Here is a 16809-nt window from a genome sequence, read left to right as displayed (position 1 = left end):
AGTCACTTCTTTAGGTCTTCAGGACAGCTCTGATGTCTGTTCTGGTGTCCCTCTGTCCACTCTCATGGAAAAGTAGCCAGGGGGTCCTTCCACCTTGGGGCTCAGGTGCTGAAGCATAACTTAGATCAAGATGTTATCTTTACTAATTCATGAAAATGGAAACAAACAAAAAGTTGGGGTAGCAATACTTATACCAGACAAAATAGACTTCATAACAATGGCTAAAACAAGAGACAACAAAGGACCCAGCAATTCTATTTCTGGTTATTTATCCAAAGAAACCCAAAACACTAAATTGAAAAGACATATGCATCCACATGTTCATTGCAGCATTACTTATAATATAACCAAGATATAGAAGCAACCTAAGTGTCTATCATTAGACAAGCGGATAAAGAAGTGGTGCATACTGTATATACAAATGAAATATGGCTCAGCCATAAAGAAAAGATGAAGTCTTGACATCTGCAACAACTTGGCTGGGCCTAGAGGGTATTGTGCTGAGTGAAATAAGTCAGACAGAGAAAGACAAAAGTCATATGATTTCACTTATATGTGGCATCTAAAAAACAATATAAATGAACAAGCAGAACAGAAACAGACTCATAGATACAGAGAACATTTGACAGCTGCCAGATGGGAGGGTGATTGGGGAATGAGTGAAAAAGATGAAGGGATTAAGAACTACAAACTGAGCACTGTTTATGCCTGGTTTTCTCTAAAGCTGGGATGGCAGCTCTCTAAAGAGTGGAGTGTTACTATTAATCACGTGGCATCTTATGAGCTGCACATCAGTGACGCTTATTTATTTACTAGAAGCCCAGTGCACAAAAATTTGTGCACTGGCTGGGTGGGGGGGTGGGGGGGAGAGGTCTCTCAGCCCAACCTGTGCCCTCTCACAGTCTGGGACCCCTTGGGAGATAACCACCTGCTGGCTTAGGCCCGCTCCCCTGGTGGCAGATGGCACACCCGATCCCGCGGTACCTGCCCCGTCTCCCCCAGTGGCACACAGCAGGCCCGGATCCCTCTCTGGGGTGGGCGGCGGCTGGGGATCGTGCTGCCACCCGTGCAGGACAGCGCAGCGGGATCTGCCTGCAGTATGCAAATTTAACAACCATCTTTGTTGGGTTAATTTGCATACTCTTCTGATTGGCTGATAAACGTAGCGAAGGTAAGGTCAATTAGCATCTTTGTCTTTTATCAGTGTAGATGGCCTAGGATTCCATTGAAGACTCAGTACAATCTCTTTTTGCCTCATTCTTTGAAGACCAAGCTGAGGTGAAAAGGGAAAATGGAAAGCAATTCCTAAGATATCTAAGAGGATATGAGAGTAAAATGTTTACTCTCATATGTTCCAATGTTTAAGAAGCCTGAGATAAATAACTGGCAAACCAGCATACAAGCTCTAGAGTCAGCCCTGGAATTGGAGAACCAGTTAACCAAGCTCCTGCTAGACCTGAAGACCACAACGTCTGCCAAAAAATGAATATGATGTCTTATGCTTCATGGAAAGTACTAGTACCTGGATGAACAGAAGAGTAACACAAACCACCTGCAATTCTAGCTAGGATATCGTAAAGAATTAGAAAGCCAGGCCCAGGAGCAAGAAGACCCATTTAAAAAGCCTGCTGATGCATTAGGTAAATAGACCTAACATCTGGAGGCAGCAAAGCAAGTCTTTCCATTGTAATAGGTCCCAAAATCAGCTACTTAAGAATCTTGATCTACTCTATTTGACAGAAGACTGCTTTCCTTCATCGGTGTGTGCACAAATAAACCTATTTTTGCATTATTAAAGAAGAAGTACAAACCAGTAGTTACAAAACAGTCATTGGGATATAAAGTACAGCATAGGGAATATAATCAATAATATTGTAATAACTATGTATGGTGTCAGATGGGTACTAGATTTATTGGGGTGCTCACTTTGTAACTTATATAAATGTCTAATCACTGGGTTGTACACTTGAAATTAATATAATATTACATGTCAACTGTAATTGAAAAATAAAAATTATTTTTTAGAAATGTTATCTTTAGCCTTCCAGAGGTCTGAACCAGGTGGCTATTAGTCAGGTCCCAGCTACAGTTTTCTGCTGCCTCAGGGATTGCTGATTACTGGGGGGAAGCTAGGTTTCTGAGGGGACAAAGGAGAGAGAATGAAAGAGAGAGAGACATTTCCAGAGCTAGGAATTAAAACTAAATTTCATCAAAGTCATAAGGACCCTTGATTTCACTCTGTTACCCCATCTTTCTTGAGGAAATCAGACAACAAATCCTGTGATTTGCCTTCAACTTGCACAGTGCTTTTCCTTCCACAAAGATATAAAAGAAAAATGCCTTTTTCTTTCCCACAAACTCCCAAGATGAACATTACAGATTAGAATTCACATTTTGCCAAATTTAGAAGTCATTTTCCTGTGGCGAGAAAATAGGGAAGTGGGGAATTGAATGCTTTTTGAATGGAATTACTCTTTTAATCAATTAAATTTCGACTGAATTTCATTAGATTCTGATATTTGTGCACATTTAGAGCACTTTAAGTCCTCTGTTTTCTGTGGGTTCTGTCCCAAACCACTTCCGAGCCATCCGTGTAGGCAAATGTGCACATAGGGGTCTAAGTGTGGGCAGAGGCCACTGCAGAGCCAGGAGCGCCAGACAGAGAAAGACAGAGGACTCTGATTGTGGTCAGGCTGGGCTGTAATGTCTAAAAGCAAAAATGTTTCAAACGACAACATTCCATAGTGGCAGTTGAACAAGTATTCGGGAGCCCAGATGTCCACCAAGCTGGAGGACAGTGACTTACAGTTTTGCATCTAAGCTGGGTAGAGACCAGAAAAGATTGTTAGACACGTGCTGATTCGGTTCCATTTTAGCCACTTTTTCATTTGTGCCTAATTAGTACAAACTTCCCCAAAGGAGCTAAGGTTCACTAAGGCTTTTCATTCATGGCAGAGGGAGTATGCAGCGAGAAGTTGGTGAAGGGAAGCCTCACAGTGAATTGTTCCAACTATATCTCTGTTCAGTGTGTCAAATACATTCTTGAGGCAGGTGCTTGAATTCACAGGCTCTTTAGAGAGAATTTAGCAGCCCCAGGAATATATTGGTTAAGAAGAAGAAAGGAGGGGTGGGGGGAGCAACAGCATCAGCTGCTACAAGGGAAAAAGCTAATCGTAGAAACTTCTCTGCCAGAGAGGTGCAGCTGTCAAAGCAATAAGGTAAATGAGTCTCAGACTAAAATGGATTTTGTAGGAGAACTGTGTTCTCCGATAAATAGGGGAGATTGAACCCCAGCACCATCCCGCTATTCCTTGGTAATGCCCCATTTGGGCACTGACTGGGTGGTCTTAAGCCCACTGCCACCCTGGCTTCAACCGGCCACACCAATCAAGGCCCTGCAGCTGAGACCCTGGCTGACCTGCCTCAGGAGCCTTTTACAAACTCTGATTCACTCATTTGTGTGGGATGCTTTTTTTGCTACTTTATTTATGGGATTACATAAATGAGCCATTAAAAATGTAAATCTTCAGAACAGTGGAATAATACAGATTTAAACAATAACCTCAGGCGGTACAGTACAGAAACAGGCTATCGCCCCGTCGTGACTATGGCAACAATAGGGGGTTCAGGGAAAGACAGAGAGGAGAGAACTAAAGCATCCCGCACTGTGGCAGTCGTTGGCACCAGAGGAAGATTAGGGTGTTTTCCTAAGGAGTATTAGAACAATAACGAAGATGAGTCATTATAATCAACAAAGGAGCTGTGGCATCCCTCACACAGTGCAGGCCTGGGGGCAATCAGGCCACCACAGATTGGAGAAGTTGGCCCCAGCTCATGGCAAAGTATTTAACCCTTTGTGGCTTTTTTCAGAAGAAAAAAAAAAAGAAAAGAAAAGAAAGAGGGAAGAGTTGGGGACCAAATCACTGTCATTTCCTTATCTTGTGATAATTTTAGGGTTTGTTTTTTTTTTTACTCTGTTTCTACATGTGAATTCTATGGGGTCTTCTCATCTGGGTAGTCGGGCCAAAACAAATGCTGCTCTTTTTCTACTGAGCAGGGCATCCCTGAAGGGAGCAGGGGCCATGTGTCATGAGCTGCCACCTGGTGACTTGGGAACAAGGCAGGGGAGGCAGGGGTGCTGAGCCTGGCTTGGGAGACACGAGGGGAGGAGTTTCACCTCAGGGTCCTCTCTCTGTGCCCATGAAACTGGGAGAGGAAGCGCACAGTGTGCCAGGAGCAGACTGGCAGAAAAGACCCAGCAGGGTGAGGAGTGGGGCCGAGGGTGGTTGTAGAAATCTACTTCAACAGTGAGCTGCGTGCACTATGTTCATAGCAGCTCTCTTCACAGTCGCCAAAAGTGGAAGCAGCTGAGTGTCCTTCAGTGGATGACGCAGGATGAACTAAATGTGGTCTATCCGTACAACAGAATATTATTCAGCCTCAAAAAAGAAGGAAATTCTGACACATGCTACAACATAGATGAACCTTGAATACATTATGCTACGTGAAATTAGCCAGTCACAAAAAAGGGCAGGTACTGTATGATCCTATTATATGAGGTTCATAGAGCGGTCAAGTCACAGGACAGAAACTAGAATTTGGGAGGTTGGTGGGTGGCTTCCTCAAAAGCCACAACAAGGACCTGTGTCTTGAATAGAGTTAAGTGGAGTGAGTACCTTAGTATTACGTGCTTGTGCTTAGCAGAGGAAGCCTTTGTAAATGTGAGATCTAATTCAGACCCTGACAGATAACATCATGGAAGCTGAGATGCTCTGAATTATCAGACACTGGGGCTCTTTCCGCTCAGCGTTTCCTCGGCATGGGGTCCCCCAAACTGCAGTGGGCCCTGAGGTCCCTCGGCAAAGTTGAAAATCACTGCCCTCTTGCCTCACCTTTGCAATGACCACCCTGCAGCTCTGACACCTAGAGGGTCAGCGTGCTGGTGAGGCCTCCATGGTGGGTACGCAGCATGGTGGGTGAGTCATAGGTTTCCCGACAGGGAAGGTGCCCCAGAAAGAATAGACTTGCCCCCGAGCGCCGGTGAGATTCTCCTACTCTTGATGCCCAGACACCCCTGTCAGCAGGCAGAGGCAATTAGCCTTTCCTATCGTTTCCTGTTACAGCAACCTCATTAGTCCCCATAGGCTGTGGAATCCAGGTAAGATGGGTTCAGTTGTAGCTGCCTTGGATTGAGATCAAACAGCTTCAAGGTCTGAGTTGGGGACCAAATCTCCTAGGCAGCCTTTTTCTGGGGGCTGCCTATCTTGTCTCTTTGACTTTTTCCCCTGGCCCCCAAATTTACCCTCTTCTTCTCTCACCACATTCCTGGAAACCTCCAGCTACTATCCCAAAGAAGTGGCCACAAGCTTTATAAGGTATAATCATTTGCATCCCAAAGCCAATCCAAGTCAGAGAGAAAAGGCCCAATTCATGGCTCTTTGAGGAGTTTGTGAGGAGGGAAGGCACAGACAGAATGACCCTTCACATCCCAACTCACTGAGGGCTTCTGATCACAGATTTGTAGAACTCCAAACCCAATAGGAAGAGTTTATGACAACCTTCCAGATAAGAGATTGTCAACCTTTGCCACATGTTGGAATCATCTAGAGAACATTAAAAATATTCAGTCCTGCCCTAACCAGTTTGGCTCAGTGGACAGAGCGTTGGCCTGTGTACCAAGAGGTCCCAGGTTCGATTCCGGTCAAGGGCATGTACCTTGGTTGCAGGCACATCCCCAGTAGGAGGTGTGCAGGAGGCGGCTGATCGATGTTTCTCTCTCATCGATGTTTCTAACTCTCTATCCCTCTCCCTTCCTCTCTGTAAAAAATCAATAAAATATATTTTAAAAAAAATTCAGTCCTAAGTGTAGCCTCCAGAGATTCTGATTTGACGGCCGAGGGTACAACCTGGGTATCCGGAGTTAAAGCTCCCCCAGATAATTTTAATGGTGCATCTTGGGCTGAGAACCCTGGTCTAGAGGTACTGCAGATGAGTAAGTATTGTGAACATTTATAGAGTGCTTTTATCTTAGACTAGAAGCCCAGCGCCAAATCGCACCGCCCTGCGCACCTGCACCCGCCTCACAGTGCCTGCCGCACCCATCCGCCTGCCCCCTGCCTGCCCGCTGGCCCCAGACACTCAGTCTGCTTCTCTCTGGCCACCTCCGCCACCCACCCGTTCCCTGTGGTTCCCCGTCTGGTCATACTGCATTCCGGCCACAGGCCTTTTATTATTAAGACTAGAGGCCCAGTGCACAAAAATTTGTGCACTCGGGGGGGAGGTGGGTCCCTCAGCCCGGCCTGTGCCCTCTCGCAGTCTGGGACCCCTCGGGAGATAACGACCTGCTGGCTAAGGCCTGCTCCTGGGTGGCAGAGAGCAGGCCCAATCCTTAGGTGCAGCCCCTGGTCGGGCTCAGAGCAGGGCCGATTGGGGAGGTGGGGCGCCGCCCCCTGTCATGCACAGAGCAGCGCGGATCGGGAGGTTGTGAGGCCACCCTCAGTCACGCTCAGGGTAGGGCTGATTGGGGGGTTGGGGCACTGCCCCCGTCACACTCAAGGCAGGGTCGATGGGGCAGTTATGGCTCTACTCTGTCACACACAGAGCAGGGCCCATGGGGGAGGGAGGGGCGGGTTAGGGCGCCGCACCCTGTCACACACAGAGCCGCAGGGCGATCAGGGGGTTTGGGTGCTGCCCCCTGTCATGCTGATCTGGTGCCAGGTGGCCTCGCGGCTCCGCTGATCCTGGTGCTGGGAGGCATATTACCCTTTTACTATATAGGATAGAGGCCTGGTGCATGGGTGGGGGCCGGCTGGTTTGCCCTGAAGGGTGTCCTGGATCAGGGTGGGGGTCCCCACTGGGGTGCCTGGCCAGCTTGGATGAGGGGATGATGGCTGTTTGCAGCTGGTCACACACCCTTCAGGGTGTGGGTCCCCACTGGGGTGCCTGGCCAGCCTGTGTGAGGGGATGATGGCTGTTTGCAGCTGGTCACACACCCTTCAGGGTGGGGGTCCCCACTGGGGTGCCTGGCCAGTCTGGGTGAGGGGCTGAGGGCTGTTTTCAGGCTGGCAGGTGACTGAAGCTCCCAACTGCTCCTTTTTTTCTTTTTTTTAAATTCTGGGCCAGCTTGAGCTCTGACTCCAGCTCTGAGGCCTCTGCTGCTGAAAGCAGGTGTCTGGTTTGTTTGTGTTCTATAATCGAAACACTGTATCAACTCTAGCTCTGAGATCCCGGCTAGCTGAAAGCAGGTTTCTGGGGTTTTGTTTAGCTTCTATATTTGTAACTATGTTTCAAACTGCAAGCTCAGAGGCTGGCAAAGCAGGCAGGGAATGTTGGTTCCCTCCGTCACTGAAGCAAGCAAGCTTCATGTTAGTTTCAAGTTGCCTGGCTTCCAGCCGCCATCTTGGCTGGAAGTTGATTTGCATATCGCCCTGATTAGCCAATGGGAAGGGTAGCGGATGTACGCTAATTACCATTTTTCTCTTTTATTAGATAGGATAATACTGGTTTGGTTTGGTGGCGATGAACTCCTTTAGCTTTTTCTTGTCTGGAAAGCTCTTTATATGTCCTTTGTTTCTAAATAATAACTTTGCTGGGTAGAGTAATCTTGTTTGTAGGTCTTGCTTTTCATCACTTTGAATATTTCTTGTCACTCCCTTCCGGCCTGCAAAGTTTCTGTTGAGAAATCAGCTGACAGTCTTATGGGAGCTTCCTTGTAGGTAACTAACTGCTTTTCTTTTGCTACTTTTAAGTTCCTCTCTGTTTTTAACCTTTGGCATTTTTATTATGATGTGTCTTGGTTTGGTCCTCTTTGGGTTCATCTTGTTTGGAATTCTCCATGCTTCCTGGATTTGTATGTCTATTTCCTTCACCAGGTTAAGGATTTTTTTGCCACTATTTCTTCAAATAAATTTTTTTAAAATATATTTTTATTGATTTCAGAGAGGAAGGGAGAGGTAGAGGGAGAGAGAAACATCAATGATGAAAGAGAATCCATGATTGGCTGCCTCCTGCATGTCCCCACTGGGGATTGAGCCACAAACCCAGGCATGTGCCCTGACCAGGAATTGAACCATGACCTTCTGTTTCATAGGTCAACCCTCAACCACTGAGCCACACCAGCTGGGCTCAAATAGGTTTTCAATGTCTTGCTATCTCTCTTCTCCTGGTACCTCCATGATGTGAATATTGGTACACTTGAAGTTATCCCAGGGGCTCCTTACACCATCCTCATTTTTTAAATTCTTTTTTCTTTTTGCTGTTCTGGTTAGGTGTTTTTTGCTTTCTTATATTTCAAATTGCTGATCTGATTCTCAGTTCATCTACTGTACTGTTGACTCCTGTATATTATTCTTCATTTCAGTTAGTGTATCCTTCATTTCTGACTGGTTATTTTTTATGGTTTTCATGTCCTTTTTTATGCTATTGAAGTTCTCACTAAGTTCATTGAGCATCCTTATAACCAGTGTTTTGAATTCTGTATCTGGAAGTTTTCTTGCTTCCATTTCATTTAGTTCTTTTTCTGGAGATTTCTTCTGTTCTTTCATTTGTGACATATTTCTTTGTCTCCTCATATTGGCAGTCTCCTTGTGTTTGTTTCTACATATTAGGTAGAGCTTCTATGTCTCCTGGGCTTGGTAGAGTGTTCCTATGTAGTTGGTGTTTTTAGGGTCCTGTGGCACAGCCTTCGCGGTCAAGCTGAGCACTCTGTGTGCCCCACCCCTAAATGGGCTGTTTATATGCTCCTGTTGTAGTTGAGCCTTGATTACTATTGCCATGCCAATGGGAGGGATTTACTACAAGGCCAATTGGCCACAAGGACTGGATGTGAACACTGACCACTATGGACGATCAGCTGTGCAGGAACCTACCTCATGGAGCAGGACTTCAGCAGGGCTTTAGTGCCCACTGAGTCTGCCCCTTGAATGTATCACTTGTGGAAGTTTGTTGGATAGTGCTTTGACATGGTCTGACACTGTCCACCAGGTATACTGGTTTTGGGGCCTCCTGGTAGGTGCAGGCCAAGGTCAACCACCAACTATATTCTGTCTGGGGCAACCTAGCATGAGATACAAAGCAATCTGCAGATGGCAGCTACTTGTGCTTGGCTTCAAGGTGTCCAGGAGATGCAAACCAAGGCCATCTGCTGCTAGTGTGGGACTTAGGTACAGGGCACACTGAGGCCAGATGCTGCTTGTTTGAGACATTTTAGGAAAGTCTGAATCATAAGCCAAGACATGCCATTCATATGGGACAACCACTGGAAAAAGCTTGGGTGAACGCACAAGTTGGGTGGGGCAGGCATCTCAGGGAATCATCAGGGTGGGGCAAACAGTGTGAATGATGTTGATGGAGACTCAGATATGGTGCCTGCCTCTGTGGGGAGGTGGGCTCAGAAAAGGAACAATGCTCTCTACTCTCAGGATTAACCGGCAGATCCTGAACGATGGATGAATCATTATTCTGACATATGTTTTTATGAAAGAGAGGCTAAGGGACTACTTGGCTATTGTCACCAAGTAGCCCTGTTCATCTGTCTTCTTTGGTTTTTATTGTAATAACATCTTGAACTAAAATGAACTATTAGATACTATCAGCAGGGTAAGCATCCTTGAGAAAACATATGCATCCTTTAAGTAAGGATGCTTTGAAGTCTAAACATAAAGGTTCTAGTAAAACACCCAGGGGGCTCAGACTTATTTGGAAAAGTCAATGTAGGGGCTGCCACCTTCGGCAAGGTTCCCCAGAGGCATCTGTCCTTTCAAAGATTTCTTCTTCCAGACCTTTCAACCAAGTCCCGCGCTTCCCCACACTCCACCAGCTCTTTTGTCTGACAGAGAGCTGTCCCCCCAGCTCTCACCCTGATGCCAGACATTCAGTTTTTCCCTATATGTCCTTGCTGCCTCCAAGTTGCTTCCCCTCAGTGGAGCTCAGAGGAAGTGAATTTGAGTAAGTCCATACAGGGCTCTTTAAGAGAAACTGCCTGGGACTCTAACAGCCCTCTGTCTCACTCAGTACAATCTCCATTGTTTTTTTACAGCCAGAAGTTATGGGGATTATATTCTTCCTGGCACTGGAACCCTGCACTGGGGGCACTGGTGTGAGGCTGGGACCCTTTTCTCCTCAGGGGGCACCTCCACAGTCCTTCCCAATTTTTATCTGCCACATGTGGGTGTGAGACTAGCCTGTTCCACATCTCTGTCCCTCCTACCAATCTCAATGTGGGGTCTTCTTTAAATCCATATTGTAGGGCTTTCATTCAGCTGGATTTCAGGTCCTTCTGGATGATGGTTGTTCTGTAGTTTAACTGTAATTAGGATGTGGTTTGGGAGGAGCTGAGTATTGCATTTACCTCTGCCACCAGATTTATTGGAAGTCCTCATTCTTATTTTCTACAAATTGGGGTGAAGGAGGGAGGGTGGAATAACTTGGCCAAACTTCATGACCACAGACAGACATTTCAATTTTCTAAATATTGAGATAAATGGAAACTTCCAGATTATGAAAATCATCCTGTCAGGTACTTAAAAAAAATTTTTTTTATCTCTATTGTTGAAAGCATTACAAATACCCCCTTTTCCTCATTGACTCCCCTTCACGGGCCCTTTAAAAGAAAATTTATCTTTGTTGTTGAAAGTATTACGAATATCCCTCCCTCCCCCATTGACTCCCCTCCTCACGCCCCCCCCCCCAGGCCTTTGCCATACTATTGGCCCTGTCCATGCGTTATGCATGTATGCATATAAATTCTTTCATTAATTTCTCCCCATCCACCCACCCCCTCAGGTTCTTTTTATTTTCAGATTAGTGGAGCATTGTTAAGTGACATTGAATTCACAGGGTCAAATTCTTGTTGTTAGCTGAATGATTTACAAATTGGCAATTAGGCTCAAATAGGTTGATTTCTTATTGCTTCTCCAATCTCAAGTTGGGAATAGAAAACTTTTGGTGACGATGTGAAAAAGTGGTTTAGTAAATCTGATGATAATGAGGAGGGGAATGGTTATGATGATGGTGGTGGTGGTGATGGTGACAAATAAAGGAGAAGTGGAAGAGGGGAAAGAAGAAGGAGGAAGAGGAGGAAGAAGAAGAGAAGAGCTACTAGTATTGTTGTTATTCACACATCACCAGGATTTATTGGTTAACATTGTGACAACATAGATCATTTTCTTAATACTAAGAATATTGTAAAAGTGCAGACTATTCTGCAAGGATTGCCAATTGGTCTTTTGTGCCAAATCAAGCATTTTCACTTGCATAATGCCTTGAAGTTTTATTCAATTTTCTGAGCCCTGAGTTGGCAAGCAAAACAAGAACTTGGAGGTGTAATTTTTTTAATGACTTCAGCCAGAGGCCTCTGCCCAAGATCTTTCTGCCCCTTCCCCACTGAGAAACTTGGATTGATGTTTTTAGTTGTTTATCAAAAAATGAGTAAACAAAACCTGGTGACAACGTTGCCTCTTCTTTCATAATGTTTGCTATTTTAAGGCAATCAACGTTTTAAAATTTATCTTCTATATTTGCCTTCTTTAAAAAAAACCCACTAAAGTTCACTAGCCAGTTTAAAAAAAGATGATACAAACAAAGCAGGCTTTTTTTCCTCCTCATGAACTGTGTATATAATTACTTGAATCATGTTGAATTTCACCCATATGCTGGGAAAGGGGGAAAAAAACACAGCAAAAATAACTACTGTGAATTCAAACTGCAAATGAATGGATCCGGCCTCATTCATAAATGTCATATGAAGCTTTGGTTAAAAAGGCAAGTCTGTCATTCCAGGGACAGCAGCTGTTGTTATGTTGAACAAAATGGATACAAATGGGTATTATTTTAAAGTGAAATGCTTAATTTCAGGCCTAACAAGCACACTGTCCTCTGTGGAGCCCTGTGTCACGCAAGCCACGGTCTCCAGTAGAGGGCTTGATTGCACAGGAAATCAAGCTCACAGGCTGCAGCCAGGGGGACCGCAAACACACTGGCAATGTTTGAGTTACTATGGCAATCACAAAATAGGAAGGCCTTTTCTTCTTTTCCCCATCTCTGCATGCAGCCACAGCCTGCTCCTGAATAGGCCACATCTGCAAAAAGTTTTAACACGGTACTCAGATAAAGAAAAGGATCCCAAAAATGGGCACTGACCCGTCTCAAAAAATGTTGCAAATTTTACATACAAGAATTGGGGAGCTGGGCCACTTTGCACAGGTTATGTCATAATGCAAACACAAAGGGATAAAAGCGCATGAAGGCTTTGGCTGTCAGATATTGAGAGGAGGGAACAGCAGAAGTAAATGACAGCTTAAATGCAGATGTAAGGAGAAAAGTCAAAGATGGGTGACAGAAAGTTACTGGTCAGTGAATAAGGGAGAAATTTCAAACACACACACAAAAACCAGACAAAAGGGTAAAATACAATAAAATCTATCTATAGAGATTTACTGAGAAAACCCCCAAAGCATATTTAGCAAATCTTAGAACTATGAGACCCTGTGAAACGAACACATGGCTCTTTAGATGGGGTCTTTGTAGACTTTTTGCATCCCACCACTGTTTCCATGCAACTTACCGACAGGCTGAGGATGTTTTCAAACAATGGTGGAGGCCCCCGGGAACTGATATTTTAGACACAGCTTAAAAAAATGTCTGTTTGCTGATTATATATATATATATATATATATATATATATATATATATATAATCCTTGATAACAAGCCTTCCTTGGAATCAAGGGGACTGGCTCACACTAATTCCTAAGGCTTTGGTTTAGAGCAGTGGTTCTCAGCCTTGGCTGCACATTAGAATCACCTGGGAATCTTTTTAAAATCCTGATTTCTGGGCCTCATCCTCCAGAAATTCTGTTGTTTTTTTTTGTTATGGGGTGGGGCCACAATATTAGTAACAAAGAAACAGAATTTATGGAGGATGAGGCCCAGAAATCAGGATTTTAAAAAGATTCCCAGGTGATTCTAATGTGCAGCCAAGGTTGAGAACCACTGGTTTAGATTGAGAAGGCTCTCCCCCAACCCCCACTTTCCTGAACACTTTTTAAAAAATTGACGTTTATTCAGATTTTATTTGAGTCTCCTCATCTCTCCCAGGTTTAAGAGTGGGTGGCAGTTTTCTGGAATGGAGCTTCCTACTCATGTCTTGGCATGAAGGGCACCATCTTTAGGCTTTAGAATAATGTGGTTCAGTTCCTCTCATGGCAAATTCAACCCACCACCCCTCTACTGAGCCAAAGGGTAAGCAAGGGTGCATTCCCTCTTGAAAAATCCAAGTGTCAAGAAGAAGCAAAAATAATGAAATTAATCTCCTGTTCTTTTAACTTAAAGACCTATTCATGGCATGAAAGCAATTGGAATAGACCTGGGTGGGTAGCAGACTGAAAAGCCGCCATTTGCAAGAGTTGAAACTCAGAGGGAAGAATACTTTTAAATAGCATGAACTCGCCACAAAAAGTCCACAGTGCTGAAAGGCATCCCGAGTCCAGTAAAACTGACACTACATTTCACATTCATTGACTCTTGTTCTTTTGGGGGAGTTTTCGTATGAAGAGAAAGAGACAATGGAAGACAATAGTGCTACCTTATCAAAGTTCATTCATGCAGCTATTTCAAATACTTTTAACTGCTTGTCAATAGGTCTTGCAAGTCTCTGAGATTCTAAACATTCTGTCACATTTGTGTACTAACCACTTAAAGTTCTGCTAAAGCTTTGTGACCTGGACTGCCTCCCCTTTATGTGGGTCAAAATGCAAGGCGAAGCCATTGTGTTAAACGGCCTTCATTAAATTCATTGATTTGACCTGTATTTTAAAGACCAAAAGTCAAATGGAATGGGAAGTTAAAGTTCCCATACAAAGTCTTCTCCTGGGCACTCTTTGGCTCCCTTGAATTATCTGGTGTGCAGGCAAAGGACATTTTAGAGCTGTTTGAAGTCTGGCTTGCAGCTAGACAAGCTTTTTGGGGGAAAGTTTGGGTTTGTTTTTAATTTTATGCATGGATGAAACAAATGCTAAGGTTGAAGGAAGCTGTTGTCTTGAACTTGATTTTCTTCCTGAAGAGGTAGTTTTGCCCCCTTCTATACTCACAAGGCTGCAGCTAAAGCTGCCACTCTCTACCAAGGAGTACCTGCTCCTGCTCAGGACTCTCAGAGGGTGAATTGTCACCCTTTTAATCTGTATGCACTTTTGGACTTGAAATGAGCTTGAATTTCCTTTCGGGCATATTGAGGAATGTTGGCATTTTTTTTTAAAGCCCTATATTTTTGGGAGTGAGGGTTTTTATGGCAAAAATGGTTACAAACAGTACTCATTTACGTGGTAGGGAGCAACGGAAGAAGAGGTATTGCCAATAAAAAGCAGAAAGGTATCTTTCAGTTACAAGTCCACCTTACCCTGCTGTTTCTTTTCTCTCTCTCCCATTTTGAACCTTAATCATTCTCCTATATTTTCCAATTAAAATGAGTAGAAAAATCATCCATTCATTTTTATTATAGAAAAAACAGCACAGATCAAACTGTTGATGCCACTTACTAAATACTGCAATTCTGAAGATTTATTTATTTTTTTTACTAGCTCTGCCAACACAATTGGGCCAGGAGAGAAGATACCAGTGAGATGCAGTTAAGGAGTCAGAACCTCAAGGAGATGAGGTGCCCTGAGAAAGGCAACACTGAGTGAACACTGGGAGGCTCTCTGTCTAACTATTGTCCTCCAAGAAGGATGCAAAAGCCCAGGGGTGAATATACTTGTAGAAATCTCCAAACTTCCGGGACAGAGTGCTTGGAAGTCATGGACAACTATCTTTGTGCCCAGAAAGCTGACTCCTAATTGTTGCTAGGTACTATGACAGGATCATTGTTGAGGGAGCTATTGTTATCCTCACTTTATAAATGAGGAGATTGAAAGTCAAAGGTCAAATAACTTTCCAAAGTCACATAGCAAAAAGGTAGCAAAATAGAACCAGGATCTATGTGATCACAAAGCCCACACTCTGAGGGAAACTGTGTAAATTTCTTCTAATGCTATGAATCTGTGAATTTCACTGAGAGGTGTAAAAGAACATGTTACATTAAGCATTGGTAGTCACTGATGTGTATTATTGCTGTAAGATAAGAGGTATTTTCCTGGTGTAAAAATATATTTCTTGGGAAGGATGTAAATAGTAGTAAAATCAGGAAGGTAGGCCAAGGAAGTGAACTGTTAACTCTCCGCTCACCCTCACAGAAATCACACCCATATATTATGCCCCGTCTTCATGCTGTCCCCAGAGTATGTTCCCTAAGGCTGAGATCAGAGATGGAAAGGTGAGCCTGGAGGGGCATAATCAGGGCCGCCATTCCATGCCCCTGCTCTGTTGTTTAGCTCTGCCTACCTGAGGAGTGTGGTCTCTTAAGACATCACTTGTACTGATATTTAATGTCTCTGGAAAGTGATTGCTCTTCTTTATATTTTTTCCATAGTTCATATTTTTTTCCCCTGGAATAGAGTTTTAAGTTCAATATGTATCTCTTAGAGATGAAGACACTAGACCTTAGAAACCTTTAGGTCTTAGTTTATTATCCTCCATGATAGGCATATGACCTTGTATTCAAAGGGCAATTTTTTCCCCTCCTGCAGCTGAACTTTAAAAGTACAAAGGGAATCTTTTGATTTGTGACCATTCTTTCTTGTTTTTGTTGTTGTTAATCCTCACCTAAGGATATTTTTTCCATTGATTTTTAGAGAGAGTGGAAGGGATGAAGGGAGGAAAAGAGAGAGCGAGAGAAAGAGAGAAACCTTGATGTGAGAGAGACACATTGACTGATTGCCTCCCACATGCGCCCTGACTGGGGCCAGTATTAAACTCACAACCCAGGTCCATGGGCCGATGCTCTAACCATTGGACACATTGTCCAGGGCAACCATTCTTTTTTTATTTTATTATTAATTCGAGAAACCCAGGGCCTGGGCTGTCTCCTCCTCAGTTTTTAGAGGGGTCAATTGCCTCTCTGGGGCCCAAAACCAAGACCACCCCAGTAGGCCTGGATGATAAAACATAGAACCTTTGAGAAGCAGCTCTATCCCAAGACCCCATCCTCATTCCACTCCACTGGGCATTTACCTCCCCCATCACAAAAGAAGAGTGGAGGCTTGTCCTCTGAAGAGGGCCTGTGGACAAGAACACATGAGACTGTGCCTTTTAAAGAACCGAAGGAGTAGGCAATCACGTGCTGAGTGCATGCCCAGTGCTGCAACAGCCCCTACGCCACTCCCACCCCAGCCTTACCAGTTACAGTTTCCATCTGCTCCCAGAACATGAGCAACCAGACTCTTATCCCCCAGGCAGGAGATTTGGAACTATTTTCGCCCCAAAATAAATAGATACTGACATTGGAGATTCCTTAAGAGTGAACTCACCAAGACCACTGTACAGTAAAACACAAAGTCAACTAACCCACAGCTAAAGCTTCCAAACAGCTTTATAGACCCAACTTTAAATTATTAGCAGATGTCAAGGATTAACAGATGTCTTACAACCCCCAAATTAAGAAAGGCATTTGTAATAAAATAGAGACCAAGAATAGAAAGAAATCCTACAAATTTATCTGAGGATTAATAGTAAACAAAACTGACAAGACCCTTGCCCTCATGGAGGATGGTTCATGTTAAAAGCCTATTGAAATAATCCAGGAGGAATTCACCATAGCTAAGATTTGGAAACAGCCTAAGTGCCCATCAGTAGATGAGTGGATTAAAAAACTGTGGTACATCTACACAATGGTATACTACACTGAGGTAAAAAAGGAGTTCTTACCATTTGCAACAGGATG

At 44.1% G+C, this 16809-nt stretch overlaps 1 pseudogene; it reads left to right on the top strand.

The window, feature by feature from the left end:
• The first annotated feature begins 655 nt into the window (after positions 1-655).
• On the top strand, positions 656-1648 carry LOC118650562 (annotated as a pseudogene).
• Positions 1649-16809: the final 15161 nt, after the last annotated feature.

The sequence above is a fragment of the Myotis myotis genome, unplaced genomic scaffold (assembly GCF_014108235.1).
Source record: "Myotis myotis isolate mMyoMyo1 unplaced genomic scaffold, mMyoMyo1.p scaffold_m19_p_3, whole genome shotgun sequence".
In the NCBI taxonomy this organism is placed as follows: domain Eukaryota; kingdom Metazoa; phylum Chordata; class Mammalia; order Chiroptera; family Vespertilionidae; genus Myotis; species Myotis myotis.
This window is presented reverse-complemented; position numbering and strand designations above follow the sequence as displayed.